Here is an 18,857-nt window from a genome sequence, read left to right on the forward strand (position 1 = left end):
TTCTTATTTGTTCCTGTAAAAATGCAATGACAGTTATTTCAGTTGAAAGCACATTTAAGTGGTATGTACACTGGTTTTAACTATTTTCATGATGACCTGCTATATGGTTTCAGCATTCAGTAGTAGCTTCTTGTGGAGACTTGATCCAAAGCCTCTATACCTTTTTCATGCTTTCGTATTCTTGAACACCAAGCAAGCACGAGCTAGACTCAGTTCCTGCCAGTGTTTCACTTCTGCCATGCATCTTGAGGCTTCGACTCATGTTTAACCCTAGCAACTCGCACCAGAAACATGCATCTTGAGGCTTCGACTCATGTTTAACCCTAGCAACTCGCACCAGAAACAGATGGCAGTTCATCTCAAGAACATCACTCGAAGCATAACATTCAGACAAACTATAATCAAATGAGATGCAACCCAGGCAAACAGGAATCCTCTCAAGAAAGTCAGATTAATAGAGAATACGTTCAGGATAATCTCCCATATATCTTAGGTGGACAAAACCCAAAAACACAAATCAACATCCTTACAAGTAATAGAGGAACTAAACTAAGCTCCTTCATAGAACATAGTAGATTAATTAATGCAGCTTCAAACAACAGACAATCACCATTCTCTGGAGCTGCCACAGAGATAGACAGCAAGAGGAAAAGGCAGATTCACCCAAGAAAGCATCCTAGGCATCTAGAACCCTGCTCTACTTAGATCTCTGTCTCATCTTTCTGCGCTTCCTCTTCAGTCTCCTCATACGCTTCTTCTTCCACTGCATTTAAAAAAGAAAACATTAGAGGCTGCTGCAGTTACAGTGATGAGAGAGAACAAAAATCTTAGCAAACTCCCTTTTGGTAAACTTAATTGTTATCTGAAGAGGCTAAAGAAAACCCATTGTCTCAGCTTTCCTCTTAATCTCTTTGGCTACATTCTCAATACAACTTCTGAATCCAGACATTCTCTACTCCATTCCAGGGCCTCACACTAAACCAGTACATTCTTTCCCTTTTTCCCATGTAAAGCCCATCAAATACTTCCTTTATGGCAAAACCAGGACTTCAGAATGTTTCTTACCCCAACAGATCCCAAAAGGCACAGCACACATCAAATAGTAGTCTGTCTAAACAAATACATGTTCATGACAGATAGTCCATCACACAAAAGAGAACTTTTTTATTACCGTCGTGTCAAGGCAGCTTACGCACCTCAACTAATTCCCTGAGGTACCTACTACCTCCCACTCCAACAAGACCGGTACCGAGTACCATTATCCACCAAGGCACCTAATGTTTTTGCCCCCGCATGATTGACCACTAGCCCACACACTTGGGTGCACAGATAAGGGAATTTAGAGTGACAACATTACAAAAGAACAAGAAGAAATCTCAAAACTGAAGATAACACTGGCCGACCATATACATGCCATGGTAATGTTGCTAAAACACAAAGTCTATTAAAGAGCACTAATTTGAATAGTCGGTCTAATTTTATTCCTCTTCCAATTGCAATCTACAACACCATAAGTGCATCTCATATCATACTCAGGTAGACTAGAAAAAGCCTTCTACCATTCCAACTGCCCATAGTGTCATTTGATGCAGTAAAAATCTGAAGCAAACATAACAGTTGTAACACTGCAGAGCAAATAAAAAAGAGAAGACACTGAAGAGGGCCTTCCAGGGCTCCAATTAGAATCAGCAAGCTGTAGAGAAATAAAAAAGCAGTGTTTTCCAAATTAAAACTCGCTGAAGTTAACAATCTTTTTTTCTCCTGGCATATATAGCTAACAACAACTATGTCTCCATTCCAAACATGATGGGTTCAGCTATATGAATACATATATAGCATAGTGCAGGAATTCCCAGATATATGGTTTTCTATGACATGAAGTTGGTGAGGATGGCATAATCCTGTTTCTTATATATTAGCATGCTAAACATAATATCTAAGTGAGGTAATGATTCTCTGTGCGTAGGATTAGATTCATGATTCCATTGACCGCCTTATAAAGAAAAAGAAAGAGAAATCATAGAGTTTCTTTCAAGGGGACACAGAATCAAATAATGAGTTCAAAAGTGGCTCAAGGAAAGTACGATGGGTTAGAAGTAGGACAAGTAATAAGTATCCTGTTTAAAATTAAGGTATATAACGGAATCAACGAAAGCAACAGACAATTTAATCCATCACAACAACACAAATGCAGAACATTAGTATCATATATCAATTGCTAGTTTAAACTAAAACATGAATTCAAACACGACATATATTCGAAAACATTTTAGATTCACGAAACAGAAACATGAAATGTCGAGTTAAGAAGATGCATTATCTAGGATTTGGAATGAGATAACAGACCTTGGCCCTCATCCTTGCTCAAATTTCACCGATGGCTCACTCTTTATCTCTCGACTTTCGCCGCTTTCACGATGAAACTGTGGCCTCCTCTTCTATTTATAAGGAGGTAACAAACCCTAGCTCCTAGTAGGACATTCTAGTAATTTCGGGTCATTTTGCCCTTCGCGTTCCCATTTTTTTTTTTTTTTTGCCCTTTCTCCAAACCAATTGCGGTGTCATTAGGGTATGTTTGAAAGGCACCAAGTAATTATAATTGGTATAATTATTATTCTAGTAATTATATAGTACTAGTAAAGTTATTCGCGTATTGCGCGGTCTATAAAAATGTGAGTTAATTTATGAAATAGTTTTCTAATAACAGAAGATTACAACCAAATTATAATGCATATGTCTAATACATCAAAACTTATAATATTATGCAATATTATAGTTATTCATTTGAAACATATTAGGACATCTTAATTCAATCTAAGAAATATTTGGAAAAAGCAGATACTTCACTTGAAAATAAGTAGTGCTAAAAACCCTACTTTATTTTTCTCATTCAAATTTTAATCTTTCATGAAAGGAACCTAGACTTAAGACGACTATATCTCGGTGATAGCAGTGGAAGGGGGAGTACTGTGCTTCTAATGGTTTGCTGCTTCTTTAATTGTTTTGCATTTTTCATCAACCTCTCCCTTCCGTCACTATAAAAAAAATGAGATTAGTGATAGAACATTAATTTGTATCACAAAACTACGTAATTCCAGAGTAAATAGGAATTTTGTCGCTAAATGCCTAATTTCATCACTAATCGGCTAAGTCTTCGCTAATATTTCCAAGCTAAAATCATCAGCGGCAAATTCTGTTGGTAAAATCAATTTCTTGGGGTAGTATTAATTTTCTCTATAAAATTTATAGGAGAAATTTAATGAGATTTAAATAGCATGAGAAAAAAGATGCAGTTCGAAATAAATTTGATTGAAGAAATACTCATAGAAATCATCAAGTCAAGTGAACAATAAGAAACCGGTAGGAGAAAAAAAAATACAATATGTAAAAGTATGGTACTCAGAAGATCCATCAACACCTATCTTCCTCTTCCATTCTCCTTCATTGTCACAAAATTTGGTCAGAGTGCTTTGCGTACCTAGACGTTCTCGGACCAAGGAAACATATTAATAATTCTAAAAAATGAACTGTTTTTTGGTGAATGAAAGGTCAACCATTTTTTTAGAAGCTAAAAGGTATCAAAACGGTTGTTTTGTAAAGCCGCGCCTTTTAATGCATTTTCAGACACTTATAAACTTTTAAAATGTAAAATAAATAAACAAAAAAGGCAAAAAAAAAAAAGAAGAAGAAGAAAAAAAAAAGATAAGTGGGAATTCTACTATATGAGAAAGCCACATCACCTTCCTTTTCCCCTGTTTTATATTAATACTAGTTAAGTTGTCCGCGCTTCGCGCGGTTATAAAAGAAGATAGTAAATATACCAAAAATGTTAGTTATAAACTTAATTGAGATAGAAGAGATTTTTAAAAAAAAGTAAAGTTAAAGATAGAAGAGATATAATTTTCATGCATTATATACAAATATAAATAATTTTTCGAGTTTCAAAACTCACAATATCACAGTTCAAAGTTTATTCACGCACCTTATAACTCCTAAATAGATCATTCAAAATTGAAAAACGCTTAACAAAATAAACTTTTTTTAATTCCCAAAAATCCTTAAAGCAGAAAAATTATTACGTCAATTTCTTAAACATGAGAGCTTTATGCTCATAAAGGTATGAAAGTAGTAATACATCCCTTCTAAAACTAAATTGTTGCTTTCACATTCTATAGCCCTCTTCCCTCAGAACTTTTCAGGAAAATATTAATTTCTCTTTCTCTCTCTCTTGTAATTCATTGCCGGCTTTATTATATGACGAACCTTTAGATGAACTCAAAGCATATAATTCCATCAATACAAGAGAAGAGAACCGTTGTGAGATTTGGTTAAATCCTCTACAGAAGGTACTGTTGCTCTACATAGTAAAATGTTCTACGAACAATGAATGAAATAAATTTCTATGAACATTTATAAAGACAATACAATGTAGAAAAAGATATTCCATGTCTCAAAAAAGAGAAAAGAAAATAGAATATGAACATAGAAGAATCTTTCTGCACTTTCTTACTAATTAATATCACAAGCTTATATGAATTTATATATACTTGGAGGCCTGCAAAAAGTTGGAAAAGGAAAAAAGAAAATGAAAGTAAAATATATGAATATTATATTAGCAAGATTCATCACCACAACATCACAAGTCCAAGAAGAAGTAAACGATCCTTTAGAGTAAAAAGTAGGACAACGCTTTACATCCCCAAATCTAAATGGAACAATCAGCTCTCTATTCAAATGGAGTAGACTTCATTTCCATCTCTGTTATGCTCTGGATACGTCTCTTCTGGTAACCTGTCACAAACACAAAAGAAATGGAGCAGCATAGCCTCCAAAAATGAATAGGCAACAATAAACGAATTAACCTTTGGTCTTCATAATATTAATGCTTTCCTCCTTCAGTCTGTACTTTGGTCTTCCGATCGAATGCCAAGCTTGCCCGAGAATGCTGATTTGGATGTGCAAATTTTAATGATCTACTATTTTGCCTTGACTTTGATTGCGGGGTGCATATCAATTTTTTAACATCTTTCAGAGTCATAACTCGATGAGCACTGCATGGTTTAGTAAAAGCAAATGGATAGACAACAAAGTAGGCAATCTTCAGAGGAGTCTGCATATATGTTTGCTACCTAGCGTAATAAAGAAGCTCAAAATATTAGTTAGGCCTCATGCAATTTACTGTTTTTCAACAAAATAGTTGGTTAGAATGATCCTTCATTCTAAAGAAGATAAATATTCTTTCTAAAAAAGATGAACAATCTAATGGGAAAAAAGCTAATAGAGACGTACACATCCTTAGGGCTCAAATGCATCCTAGAATCGTTAGAACAATCATCAAGCTAACCTTCATATGACTAATCCAGGCCCTCGTTAGTATATGAAGACATGATGTTTGATAAAAAAAAATATCAATGTCTACTAATATGCACACAGAATAATCTGCATCCTTTAGTAGAGAAATCTAGAACTAACGAATCGATTTACATTAAACACATCACGTTTTCTACTTGTATTACAGAACCACATTTAAATCATCACGTTAACATTGGAAACAAAATCTTCCACATTGACTAACAAAAGTTGTAATTAGAAGGAAAAAAGAGTAAATTTTTTGCTAACTCACTTTGATGAGCTTGTATGATCAATGTTTCCATCTATATTGCATTACCCCTGAGATAATAGGACCTTTCTGGATAATCGTAGTCAGACTTCTCCGCTAATGAATTTTGTGTTCTTCTTCTCCTCCAAGAAAAAAGAAGAAATTTTTTAGGTCTGGCGAGTGGGAGGAAAATTAGGACATCACGTCACTATTCCAAACCTTCTTCCTTTATGATGCTTTTACGATGAAAATCTAATATACTCTAAACTTCATAATACTAAATTTTATATAAACAACATTTATAGATATTATTGTCGAATGTGTCAGTTTTGGAGGAAGAGAAGTAACAGGAAGTTGAATTATTTTGCAATACCAAATCTAAGGCTATAAAAAAGAAACTAATATAGTCTAAACTCCATAACACTAAATTATATATAAACAACATTTATAGATATTGTTGGTTAAGGTGTGACTTTATTTTATAGATATTGTTGTTGAAGGCGTCACTCTGTCTTTTCCTTATTTTGTCTATAGATATCCGGATTATGCAGTTGTTATCCACTGCAAGCATGAGAAGACAACATTTATAGATATTGTTGTCGAAGGCATGAGTTTAGTAGGAAGAGAAAGAAGAAGAGTAAGAGACGTAACTTTTGAATGAGTAAAAAGAGTTGTACTTTTTAAAGGAAGAAGAGCTAAATATAAGAAAAATATGAGGTAGAAACATATCATAATGCAGCAAACAAAAAATGAGAAAGAAAGATGGGATTTGTTGTGGCGAGGATGAAATATGAGGAAGAGTAAACAACGATTGGTTACAATTAAGATGAAGAGAGTGGCATGACTTTTCAAAGAGTAAAAAGAGGGGTGTCTTTTGAAGGAAGAGAAAAAGCACTTAGATACGGCGAAATATCAAGATATGAGAAAGTTGGAAAATAGATTTCATGATTTTTATAATATTGCTGGGAAGAAAGTATTTTTTCCTGATCATTATGTATGTTAATATTTTCAAGCAGAACAGAAAAGAGTAGAGCAGGAAAAATATAACAAAGCTAATATAGCAACAATCTATATTTAATCAAACAAAAATAATAAGGCATTACAATTTTGCTAGGAAAAAATATTCCTGATCATTACAATGTAGCCGCTATATTTAATGCATATGCTGCTTCAAGCAGAACAACAAAGTGTAGAGAAAGAAATGCTAACAGAGGAGGAAGTTGAACGACTATATATCCAATATCAATTTCTGAGGCTACAATGAAGATCTAATATAGTTTAAACTTCATATCACTAAATTGTATATAAACAACCTTTATAGATATTGTTGTCGAATACTCGTTTTAGAGGAAGAAAAGTACCAGGAAGTTGAACTTCTATGCAATACCAAAATCCAAGGTTATAATAAGAATCTAATATAGTCTAAACTCCATAACACTAAACTATATGTAAACAATATTTATAGATATTGTTGTTTAAGGCGTGACCTCATCTTTAGATATTGTTGTTGAAGGCGTGACGTCTATTTTATCCTTATTTTGTCAATAGATAACATAATTCTTTCAGTTGTTATCAAGTGCAATCATGGAAGGCAAAATATTTATAGATATTATTGTCGAAGGCGTGAGTTTAGTAGGAAGAGAAAGAAGAAGAGTAAGAGGCTTTTATTGCAGTATTAAATGCATACGTCACTCTTCAACCAGAACACAAAGAAGTTGAGCATGACAAATATAACAATACTAATGTAGCAAGAATCTATATATATAATCCACATTTAAAAACATTGTTGTCGAACTTTATTCGGGTATTTTTTTTAGCAGTAATACAATATTATTGTACTCAACATTAGAGACACAAGTAGTATCAATTGTAAAAAAAAAATTGTAGTAATGAAGAATCTTTGAATTTCTGCAAGTGTTTTAGAATCTTTAGATACTTAGTTATTAATAAGGGAAAAGATTATAGTTTTCCAGAATTTTTACAGCACCAGATATGAATTGTGGAAAAAACATAATACTTAGTGAAGAAGGTTTGGACGTTACCTCAATCTTTCGATTGCGTTTTGGCATCCCTGATTGTCCACACCTATAAAATTAGATTAGGGGAATAGCACCCCTAAAGAAGGTAGATAGAGTTAAGTTCATAGAAATTAACACAGTTAAAGGTATGAGAGAAATACGGTAGGAAAAAGGAAGATGAAAATTGCAAAGTAATAGACAGAATTTTGGAAGAGAGATAGGTATGCAAAAGAGAGAGTAAATAAGCTTTATTAAAAGACAAGAAGGGTTACGGGAAGAAACCGTTCCGTTTGTGAAGCGGTTCAATGGTTAATTTAAGTTTTAAAGTGGAAAAAAACCTAAAAGCAAGAAAATTTATTTCCCGCTAAATGAGGGCGCCACGTAGCTGGTGTAAGTCCCTCAATTATAGATATAGATTCTAATTATGACGATATGTTTGTTTGTCATAATATAATTACAAATATATTGTTTGGTTGCACAAGTATAATTATATGATTGGATTAAATTTTAAAATATAAATTAATTATCAAAAATTAAAGTTACAGATTTAACAAATAAAGTCCTTTATAAATGAAATTAAATTTGATATTTAAGATACATATTGTTTCTTGAAAATATATTAATATCATATATTTGTAACTAATATTGTAAAAAAAAATTGACATATTTTTTATTAATGATATTTTACTTTAATTAATTATATGTAAAAATTACATATTATATAAGAATTAAAAGTACATATTTTGTAAGAACATCATCGACTGCATGCTTGATAAAAGGATTAATATTTGTAAATATAATGCTATAACATTACTCACTTGGTCTAAACCTAGAATTATGACTAAATCCCCGTGAACCATAACCTTTCGCGTCCAAATATGTAATTGTTTTTAAATTCGAGTCCAAATCGACGTTGTATCTCAAAATACCCTTTATTAAGTTTCAAGTCAAAAACTCATTTTTTTACTCTATAAATCCTTGAGTTAGGTGTAATAATCCACAAGTAATCATGATATATAATCAAAACCAAGTAAGAAACACTTCCCCTCAAGTTTCAGGTGAAACCCCTCTTCAAAATTGTCTTCTCCTGTCCTCCAAAACTTAAAAATAGTAAAAATAAGGACAAAATCCCGAAATTGGACGTTTTATACCCCCTAGCAGTAGCTCTTCTTTGTGATTGCGGTCACTACACTTGCGATTGCGATTCACAAAGTGTCCAACGCTATTATATTCTTCGTTATCGCGGCCAAGAAGCTCCACGATCGCGATGCACCAATGTGTAACTCTGTACCACTACCTTTAGTATAATGACCATAACTTTTGTACAAATATCGGAATAACAAACTATTTAAATATTTAGATATTAGGCTTAAAGGACTACAACATTTATTTTTAGATCATCCCCAAATTTGTAGATAGATATAAGCTTCAAAAGCCAGACCATTGTCAGCAGAAATTTATTCTACGTGATCGCCGAGAACAATATGTGGACAAAATCCCAAATTCTACTTTACTCTTTATGATCAATATCCTAACCATCATCATTGCGATTTACACTCCTACTGTAAAAAATCTACAGTTGTTAAGTGGCTAGATTTGATAAAAAAAGCTACCATAAAATTCACTCGAGGTTCTCAGGACCCCTCAAATCATCCTAACTAGTCCGTATATTTATATAAACTTTCAGAACTGATAATCAAGCATCAAATCAAAATCATTAACTTTCTTAAGTCCTCCAACCTCTAACTTTCACAAGATACGTCTGAATCACACCCGAGCCCTTCGCGAGTCTTCCAAAATATTCCGACAAGTTCAAATACCTTATATGAACTTGTTCGAAGGCTCGAAATATGCAGCAAGACGTAATAACATAAAAGTTAAATCTTAGTCAAACTTATGAACTCTTAAATTCTTCAAATTGCCAATTATTAATCAATAATGATGAATTCTTCTCGGGCCATCTGAGACCCCATCAAACATACGTCCCAATCCAAAATCATCATATGAACCTATTGGAACCTTCTAATAAGAAAGAGGAACTCATTTACCTAATATGTTGACTTTGGTCAACTCTCTTAACTTTTAGGCTTCTAGATAGGAACTAAGTGTTCCAAATCACTACGAACCTTTTGGAACTCGATCCAACCATAAGTAAAAAGTGATAAAATATCATATGAACCTACTCAAAGTCTTAAATCATAGAACATAATGCTAGAACTCAAAATAACTGGTTGAGTCATTACATGTTACTCCGATTAAGGTTTAGTAGGTCGTGGTCGATTAAGGAGTCCATTTTAATAGGTTATGTGAGCTGATTCGTGGGTCATCCTGACCCATTTGACAAGTCTAACTCATACTACACTTTTATATATTTTATTACAGGTTCTGAGCCTAGTACTAGTGGGACCGAACCTAAAAGACTATCTAGGAGTACTTGCTTGGAGTCTCAAGGTAGAGCTACTTGATCGATCCGCAGTGCTTTGGAATCACCTTTATTTATCTTTCTATTATAGTTTGTTTTTAATTCAGACAATACATGTATTATGTCTCAGATAGTTGTATTTGATTCAATTGTAGTGGCTAATGAAACTGTGACACCAATTCCTAGGGGTATTTTGGTTAATTTTGTACATGTGTTATCAACTATAGATTAAGTGTTATATTATCATCTCTGATGTTGATGTACGCTATTAGAAATTGTCATTTATGCTAGTTGGTTCGTCTAGTAGGTTGAATTAGATCCATCACGACCTTGGTGAGACGATCGTTATAATATTACAATGTATTTGTACACTGAGATTTGAATAATGAATAAATATAATTATAAATAGTATCCAATTAACTTAATTAAATTAATTATCTTTGAAAATTAAAGTTATTTTATTAGTTAGAATTTAAGTATAGATCAATGTAATATAGCATTGATGTTCACCCTTCAAGACAAATTTACATGTTTAGGTCAACTTTTATTAACTACAACTTGTATGACCCAAAATTTAGATATATGTTTATACACTCAGATTTTATAATAAAGTAGGGTTAAATCTTAGCCAATATCAATATTCAAAAAATAGACCAAATGTTTTCGTACTAGGATCTCGCGTTTGCTATTGAGTAGAAATAAATGATAACAATAATGATATGATCATTGATTCAAGAATATGGAAAATAACAATAAATAATAATAAATAGCATTTAAATAAATAAATGGGTGGAGGTCACTCGAAAAGGGTGAGATTCCTCAATAATTCTTCTGACAAGGATAGATAATAATAAGTCTTTGAATATTCGGATCCTCCTTGGATCGTGGGAGAAAGGGTAGATAAAGATGTGAGAAAAATGTGAGCTTTGTGTGTGTGTGTGTGTGTGTGTGTATACATACAGGAAGAATCTCCAGAGAATGTCAATGTCTTCTTTCTTTACAATGAATGTTCCCAAAATCCCCTCTAGAACTACATATCTTTCTATTTATAAGATTACATGGGCCACAAATTCCTAAATAGTACAACTGGGAGGAATATTCACTGTAATCTTCTTTGGTAAACCATAATCACAAAACTAGTCATTACTGCTTTAATAAAGGGAGTGCTCGTCCTCATCTTCGTCCTTTGTTGTGCCACCTCGACCTTGTCGATGACATGTTTCTTTCTCATGACATCGATCTTTTGAAGCCAAGTCATTATATCCTATTGACGACATGTAGCAGCCTTCAAAGGTCTCCTTAATGTCGACTTGGTCCACATATAATTATGGTAATTTTAGCCCATACAGTTAGTGCCTCTGCTAGTTGAGATCTTCCTCGTGGGCGAGTTCAATAAACAGATAACAACGGTCGTGGTCGTTGTAAAAAATAGTGACGTGGCATTTCGCGGACCGAATATCTCAAATCTTAAATTTCCCGGGTGATTTAGTGGAACTATCTTATCAAGGAAAAAATGTGACGTCATGATGTCATTCATCATAATGACACATGTTCCCGGTGCGTTGCATTGATTCACCCGGCCTCTGATTTGCTCTACTGTTTTGATTTTGGTTTTAATCATGATGAATCATTTCGGGTTCAGTGCTTTCATCTCTATAACTAGGGCTTGTTTTACCAAAACCCAAACTTTACATTCTTTAGACTCTCATTCGAATTTTTCTTCACTTGCTTCATAATTGTTCTTCATATTTCCAGTTTTACTCTCTTCACTTTTCTCAGCTTCCATATCCATGTCGAACATTCCTTTTGATATGAATGAGGAGAACCACCCCATTCTGTTGGTTGTTGTATTTCCTGTTCATGGGGAAGATACCATCACCGCCGCCAAAGAGGAGGCTCTCCCTTTAGTGGAGGAGATCACCCCCCGTAACCCTAATGCTAAACCTGATCTTCAACGACCACGAGAGGTGATGAAAAGCGCTTGGCTGAATTCAAAGCCAAGTTTAGCCTTCCCGACCATGTAGAGCTAATTCCTGCTAATAATGGCAAAATGCACGTCCACCATCCTAGGTACTGTGCTCTTTATGCCTACCCATTCGCCATCGGCTACTCATTCCCCCTCTTTTCGCTGGTGGAGGAGTTTTTCCGCCATTATAAAGTTTGCCCTACTCAACTCGCTCATTACATTCACAAAGTGATTAAAATGCTATCGAAGTTTGTCGAACTGGATGTGACTTCACGGTGCGGCACTTGATGCATTTATTTGCACCCAACTTTTATCGAGGAACAATGTTGAACCTTCTACATCGTGGGGGCAAATATTTGGTGGTAAAAATGGATGATAAAGGTAGTCGAAAATTCTGGCTTGACTATTTCTTTGTTAAGATCGAGGCCATCGTGGTCGATGTTACAGGTTCGAACCATACTCGTGAGTGCTCGTGCTCTTGCTTCTACCTTCTCAAATATTTGTTCATTTCGATCTTGTCAAATAATCCTCCCTTTTCTACAACTATTGGTCGACCTCTTCAGTTGGTGACACATCTCGCCGACTAGGATCAAGCGAATTCTCCCCTGTATCATGGGGATTCGTTATTTCCTGAGCTTTTTTTAGAAGTTCAAACCAGCCCTCCCCTCAATAGGTAATTTCCATCTTCTGGTCGGTGTTGCACTCGAATTGGTTTATTTTATCGTGCTTACTTTTGTGTTTTCTCTAGGTTCGTTCAGGGGGTTTGGAAGAAGGAACATGGCGATTATGCCCTCGTTCAGGAGGAGAAGGTTTGCTATGCCTTCTGTCTCTGCCCCATCTCAGCTGCTACACTCGCTCTCTCCTCGATTTCGATCCTTGTCGATGAAGAAGAGATTTCTCCATATGACGTGGACTTGAGACCTCGCAAAAGGAAAACCGTGGATGTAAGAGAAGGCGTGGTGTCGCCCAAACTCACCACCACTAATTGGGATTGTGAGGCGGTCGATGCAATTATAAATACCCAACGCGAGTTGGGGTCGATTCCATAGAGAGCTTTATGTGGGATTAGGTATATACCTAGTCTAGTGTATGAAGTTCCCAAAATTGCACTTCCAAATATTTAGTTGTTTCTTTCTACTTTTAATGATTATGCTAATGTTTACAAATGAAAAGTTAGAGAACGATATTTTTGGTGTTGTTGTTTTTCAAGTTGATAAAAGATTTAGGGTTGTGACTTCCACCTAGGTGGTTACCTAACGGATTGTAAAACTCTAGGGCAAGTTTGATTGGTCGGGGTTGTAATGTAGCAATCACACGCAATTACCCACTCAATACCTCTCGGTAGTTAGAGTGATTTTGCCCAATTTGGCTTTCTCAAGTCCAAATGGGTATTGCACAAAACAAGTGATAAATGCTCAAGTCTTACTATCTCTAGAATCAATCCTTTAATTGTGGCTATCAATTTCTTGAGTTCACCCCAATTCCTTGTTAGCCAAGTTTTCCTATACTTAATCTATCTTTCTCAAGTAGAGACTAAGTTGATGGGTTTTCAATATCTTAGCCTTATGCTTCTTATGTTTTGATGGTCTAACAAACTTGTCATGATGAACCAGATAGAGAACCTGACTCACAGGATATACATTTCATGTGAACTGGTCGAAGGATGAACAATCACAGGGAGGAACACAACAAGGACCCCCGATGACCTGGTCCCTCAGGGTTCTCCGACACAAGTACAAGTCAGTGACTGTACGCAATCAATATAAAGAGGAACACAACAGGGACCTGCTCCCTTAGGGTTCTCTGACAGAAGTACAAGTCAAGTACACAGCTGGAACGTAGTAGAAGAAAGTGACCATCTAGCAACTGTCACAGAAGAGGAACACAACTAAGACCTGGTTCGTTGGTGTGTCCTCACATGAGTACAAAGTCCACTATCCAGCTTGAATGCAACTGCCTAGAAGTGGCTGTGCAGATAGTACAACAGTCACTTCTCATTGGGAAGAAGCATACACCAAGAGTTGACATCACTAACCATTGTGTTATCTTTTGTGATAAAACAACCTGGTGCAAGACACACCATTCTTTGTGCATTCGGTGATATTCTCTCAAGAAACAAAAGTATTCATCCAGCATTGAAGTCACTGGTGTGTCAAGAACAAGAAGACAACTCCACTAAGGATTAGTTTCTAAATGAGTTTATGTACATCCGTAGTTGAGTTGTAATCTTGTCATTTATTCGTCATTGTAATTCCTAGTTTGCTTTCTTAGAAGCGTTGTCTTAGGAACAAACCAAATTCGTAAACTTCTGAGTTTATGTTGTGAATAGGGATAGTCATAAGTCTAAATCCTTTGTAAATAGGAGTATTATAGAGTGGCTTGTGGTGGTTGCATCACAAGTTAGTTTGAAGTTTTTGCAATAGGATTTTTGCAAAGTGGCTTGTAATAAGGAGATTGCAAGTTAGTTGAGTTAAAAGCCTACAAGAGTAGGTCGTGATTTTTTTATCCCTTTGTATAAGATTTTTCCACGTAGAAAAATCTCTTGCCTTCTTTACATTCAGTCTTTACTGCATTTTACGCATCATCTCATAGAGGACCAGGTACTCTATAGTTTGGTGGACTCATATAAATTAACAATTGGTATTAGAGCTAGTTTCTCCTATCAGGCTAACACCTAGGAAGGATCCTTAATGGCTGCTCCACCAAACTTTGAAGAAGGACAATCAACCTATAGACCTCGCAAATTCAATGGTCAATACTATGGCTGGTGGAAAACCCGGATGCATGATTTTATGATGGCAGAAGATTCAGAGCTGTGGGACATCATCTGTGATGGTCCACATGTTCCTATGAAGAAACAGGACCATTGGTGCCCAAAGGGAGAAGAGAGTACAACGACATTGACAAAAAACTGTAGAAAAGAACTATCGTGCCAAGAAAATCTTGATGTGTGGCATAGAACCTGATGAGTGCAACAGAGTATCAGCTTGTGATACTGCCAAAGAAATATGGGAAGACTTACAAACCGCACACGAAGGAACTACTCAGATCAAACAATCCAAGATCGGCATGCTCACCACTGATATGAGCTCTTCAGGATGAAGGATGATGAGTCCATACAAGATATGCACACCAGATTTACCTCCATCATAAATGAGCTTCACTCACTTGGAGATGTCATTCCCAGAAATAAGCTTGTAAGGAAAATTCTCAGTGTTCTACCTGGGTCTTGGGAAAGTAAGGTAAATGACGTCACTGAAGCTAAAGATCTACAAACTTTGACCATGGATGAGTTGATTGGTAATTTGAAGACGTACGAGTTGAAAAAAAAAGACAGTGAAAGAAGATAGCCTAAGAAGGAAAAGAACCTGGTGCTTAAGGCTGAAAGTAGTGATTCAAGTGATGAAGATAGTGATATGGCCTATCTTACTAAGAGATTTCAAAAGATGGTTCGAAGAAATGGTGGTATATCAAAGTGGGACAGTTCAAGTAAAACAAGGAATAACGATCTCTATCACAGATGTGGAAAGTCAGGGCATTTCATCAAAGACTGCCCACTCGCGAGACAGGAGCAGTACAAGCAAAATCCTGACAAAGCAGGAAAAAGGAACCTGGTTCCAGTTAAAAGATTCAATCGAAAAAATGTTGTAGACAATATCGTTAAGCAGGCTCTTGCTGCTTGGGGAGACTCCTCAAGTGAATCCAAAAGGGAATCAGATGCATAAAATAGTTCCATGATGGTAGTGGAAACTGAAGCAATGAAGTATGATTCACTGTTCGCACTGATGGCTCAGTCAGATGATGATGATGAAGAAGATGAAGACGAAGACGATGAGTTAAATTTTAGGGACGTTCAGAGAAATCTGAAATCATATTCTTCTAAGAAGCTAAGTTCTTTATCTAATATCCTAATTGATGCCTATTATAGCCTTGTAGATTATAAGGAGATACTGACCATAGAACTAGAAGAGATCGAAAAATCTAGAGATGATCTAGTGGTCTGTGTAGTAGACTTAAAAGAGACCATAGCTAATTTTGAATAAGAGAAGGACGCCTTGAATGAAAGAATAACTAGTGTGGAAAATGAAAGAGACGATCCGATGGTAGTAGTTGTTGATCTAAAGGAAATAATAGAAGGCCTTAACAATGTGAGAAACACCTTAGAAGAAAAATTTGCATCTACTAAAGAAGAAAGGGATAACCTGTTAGTAATATGCACCGATCTAGAGGAAACCACTTAGGGACCCAATAGAAAATATAGGAATGTAAGTCTTGGAAAAGGGAAGGAAGTAGCCAGTGAGACGCACATCATGCTTGAAAAGGAGTTAACTGTTGTAAAAACTAGTCTCTGTAGTGAACTCGAGAGGAATCAACAACTCCAAGCTGAGTTGGAGAAAGTAAGAAATGATCTTGAGAAATCTCTAAAGTAGACCTGGTCCTCAGATGCTATCACTGTCATGTATCTCAACAATCGTGGGAACAAGTAGGGCATCGAGTTCCAAAGGGAGAAAATGCCCTACAACCCGCACAGCAAGTATGTCACTGTACCTGATAACTGGCTATGTACCCACTGTGGGAACAATGGGCATTTTAAAGAAAATTGCCAGGCCAGGGTTCAATCTGCTCAGAAAAACAAAGCGTTTACTGATGGAGGGACTACTAACAAAGGACCAGGTACCACTTGCAAAAAACGGATGTTGCCTGCATGGACTAGGAAATCCCTCATTCATACTTTTTATAATAACAAGAGACCCAAACTAGTTTGGGTTCCTAAATCTAACCATTGATGTGCATGAGCAGGGAACAATGAGAGAAAGCAGACGGCGATGGACAATGGACAGTGAATGCTTAAAGCACCTAGCTGAAAACATCATGAATCTCTTCTCACTGAAAGCCCTGCAGGAAAGGAATGTATCCTTGAGAAGGAAGTAAAGGGTACATTCTCAGTGAATGAAAAGGTAGAAAGGTTCTTTCAGAACTCAAGTGGGAACGAGCTCTATGTGAATGGCCTAAAAGAGTGTTGTCACCAATCTGATAACTTGCCAAGTGGTCTTAGGGGACAAAGGAAACAAGAGCATCCACTCCGACTAATTATGAATCTCTAAAAGCTGGTGGTATGAGATGAGTGAAGTCGCAACCATAGCATGAAGGATTGGTATATGCAAACTTCTCACCTCCAAATAAATTAACTCAACTGAACCTGGTCCGCGGTCTACCAAACTCAAGTGTCATCTGGACATGAGTTCACAAAATGAAGGAGGAGGGGGATAAAGGGATCACGCACAATTTCTCAACACCAAGGACTCCACACCAAAATAGTGCAGTCGAAAGAAAGAACGAAATTGAAAATACTGCATGGACAGTGCTCATCGCCTATGGAACCGCCAAGAAATTTTGGGCAAAGGCAGTGAATAATGCCCTCTACTTTGAGAATAAGTGTCGGACCAGGTCCCTCCTGAATCAAAACCCACCAGGAGCTGCCAAATGGAAGAAAATGCCTTGTTCGTGACAATAAAAGGATCAATCACATAGAAGTGTGAGATTATCTTCTGAGGATCAATATGAAGAAGGGATTGATCAGTGGAAAGCATTGCAGAACAGAAGACCAAACTCCAGATATATGCATCAAAGACTCAAATAGAGAATGTTCTGGATAAATCAAATTGAAGATGCGGTCACAAGAGTCTAATAAAGAACCTGATCCTCCATCTGTTGGCTGTATAAGACACCGTCAGGTAAAGGCAGCTAAAGTATTTTTTGACCAAGTTTAACTCACATCAATACCGTTGTAGGTAAACATGCATGATGATCATAGAAAACAAAGGTAAAGTTATGAACTGCGAGAGAGGAGCTGCTAAAACCATGTTCAAAAGATTGCTCTGGCATCAGGTTCCTGTATCTCAGTTAGTAGTAATGTGCTTAATTCTGCATGCCCTCTCTAAACCAAAAAAAATTGTAACTCAACTGCCACATCATCCGACTTTTCAACGTCTGAGTGTCATGTCTTGTTTTTCAAATCCTTTCATCCCATCTTCATGGTAACACTTCCCCACAAACCTACTGCCGTTCTCAGAACTATTCAGAACCTGTTTCGCTCTCCACTCATCATTATCCCCTCTTTCAATAAAACTTTCTTTCTCTCTCACGACAAGTTATGAACCTTCATCTCCTTTGTATAGCTAGGATCTTCTCCTCATCTCTCTCTTTCTCTCTCTACTCGTCTACCAAGTACTCATCTAATGGCGATCGAACAATTGTCTCTTTCTCCTACCATTGACACCACTCCCACTTCGTTATTATCCTCGAAATCATTCCCAGAGCGTCATTATTTTATGCCTTCTACCACCTTACCCACTCCTGGCTCCTCCTCCACTCCTACTGTTTTCCCATTTCTAATACACCCTGTTTATCATTATTTTGAGAATCCTATGTCTAGTCAATCCTATGATCTCATCAAAGACCATATAGGAGGTTTTACGCCTCAAGTGTGAGAAGCCCTTAAGGATGATCCTGACCAGTATCTGAACTCCTCCATGTTGGACTTAGTGACTCTCAAGGAGTCACTAGAAAAGGAATTAGCTCATAACATCATGGCTATAGCTACTGAGAGTCTAATGAATGAAGGAACATATCTCTTGTCTGAGTACTAGGGGGAAGAAATTCCATTCCTAGGAGATGTAAGAATTACAACACTCCTCGAGTCCTTGGCTCATGAGATATTCTCAGAAAAGCCTTCTGATGATTCTCTTCCATGCAAACTCACTCCTGCACCTCCTGTTCATTCCAAGATCTTAGAGTCTTCCTCCAAATTACACACTACTAGGTCACTACAGCAAGAGAGTTTTGAATCCT

At 36.2% G+C, this 18,857-nt stretch overlaps 2 long non-coding RNA genes across 4 annotated transcripts; both read right to left on the bottom strand.

Moving 5' to 3' along the window:
- Nucleotides 1-533: 533 nt before the first annotated feature.
- Nucleotides 534-2,484, bottom strand: LOC107807298 (uncharacterized). Its single transcript, XR_001652860.2, has 2 exons — nt 2,347-2,484; nt 534-763 (listed from the first exon to the last, which is right to left on the bottom strand). It is a non-coding gene; the product is annotated as an uncharacterized LOC107807298 (long non-coding RNA).
- A 2,102-nt stretch (nt 2,485-4,586) lies between these two features.
- Nucleotides 4,587-7,894, bottom strand: LOC107807296 (uncharacterized). Of its 3 annotated transcripts, none has more exons than XR_012702119.1 (3): nt 7,642-7,894; nt 5,624-5,736; nt 4,587-5,129 (listed from the first exon to the last, which is right to left on the bottom strand). It is a non-coding gene; the product is annotated as an uncharacterized LOC107807296 (long non-coding RNA). The 3 variants fall into 3 exon arrangements; XR_012702118.1 differs by having other exon boundaries at nt 4,587-5,051; nt 5,624-5,742; XR_012702117.1 differs by having other exon boundaries at nt 5,624-5,742.
- Between the last annotated feature and the right edge of the window lie 10,963 nt (nt 7,895-18,857).

Source organism: Nicotiana tabacum, chromosome 18 (assembly GCF_000715075.1).
Source record: "Nicotiana tabacum cultivar K326 chromosome 18, ASM71507v2, whole genome shotgun sequence".
In the NCBI taxonomy this organism is placed as follows: Eukaryota; Viridiplantae; Streptophyta; class Magnoliopsida; order Solanales; family Solanaceae; genus Nicotiana; species Nicotiana tabacum.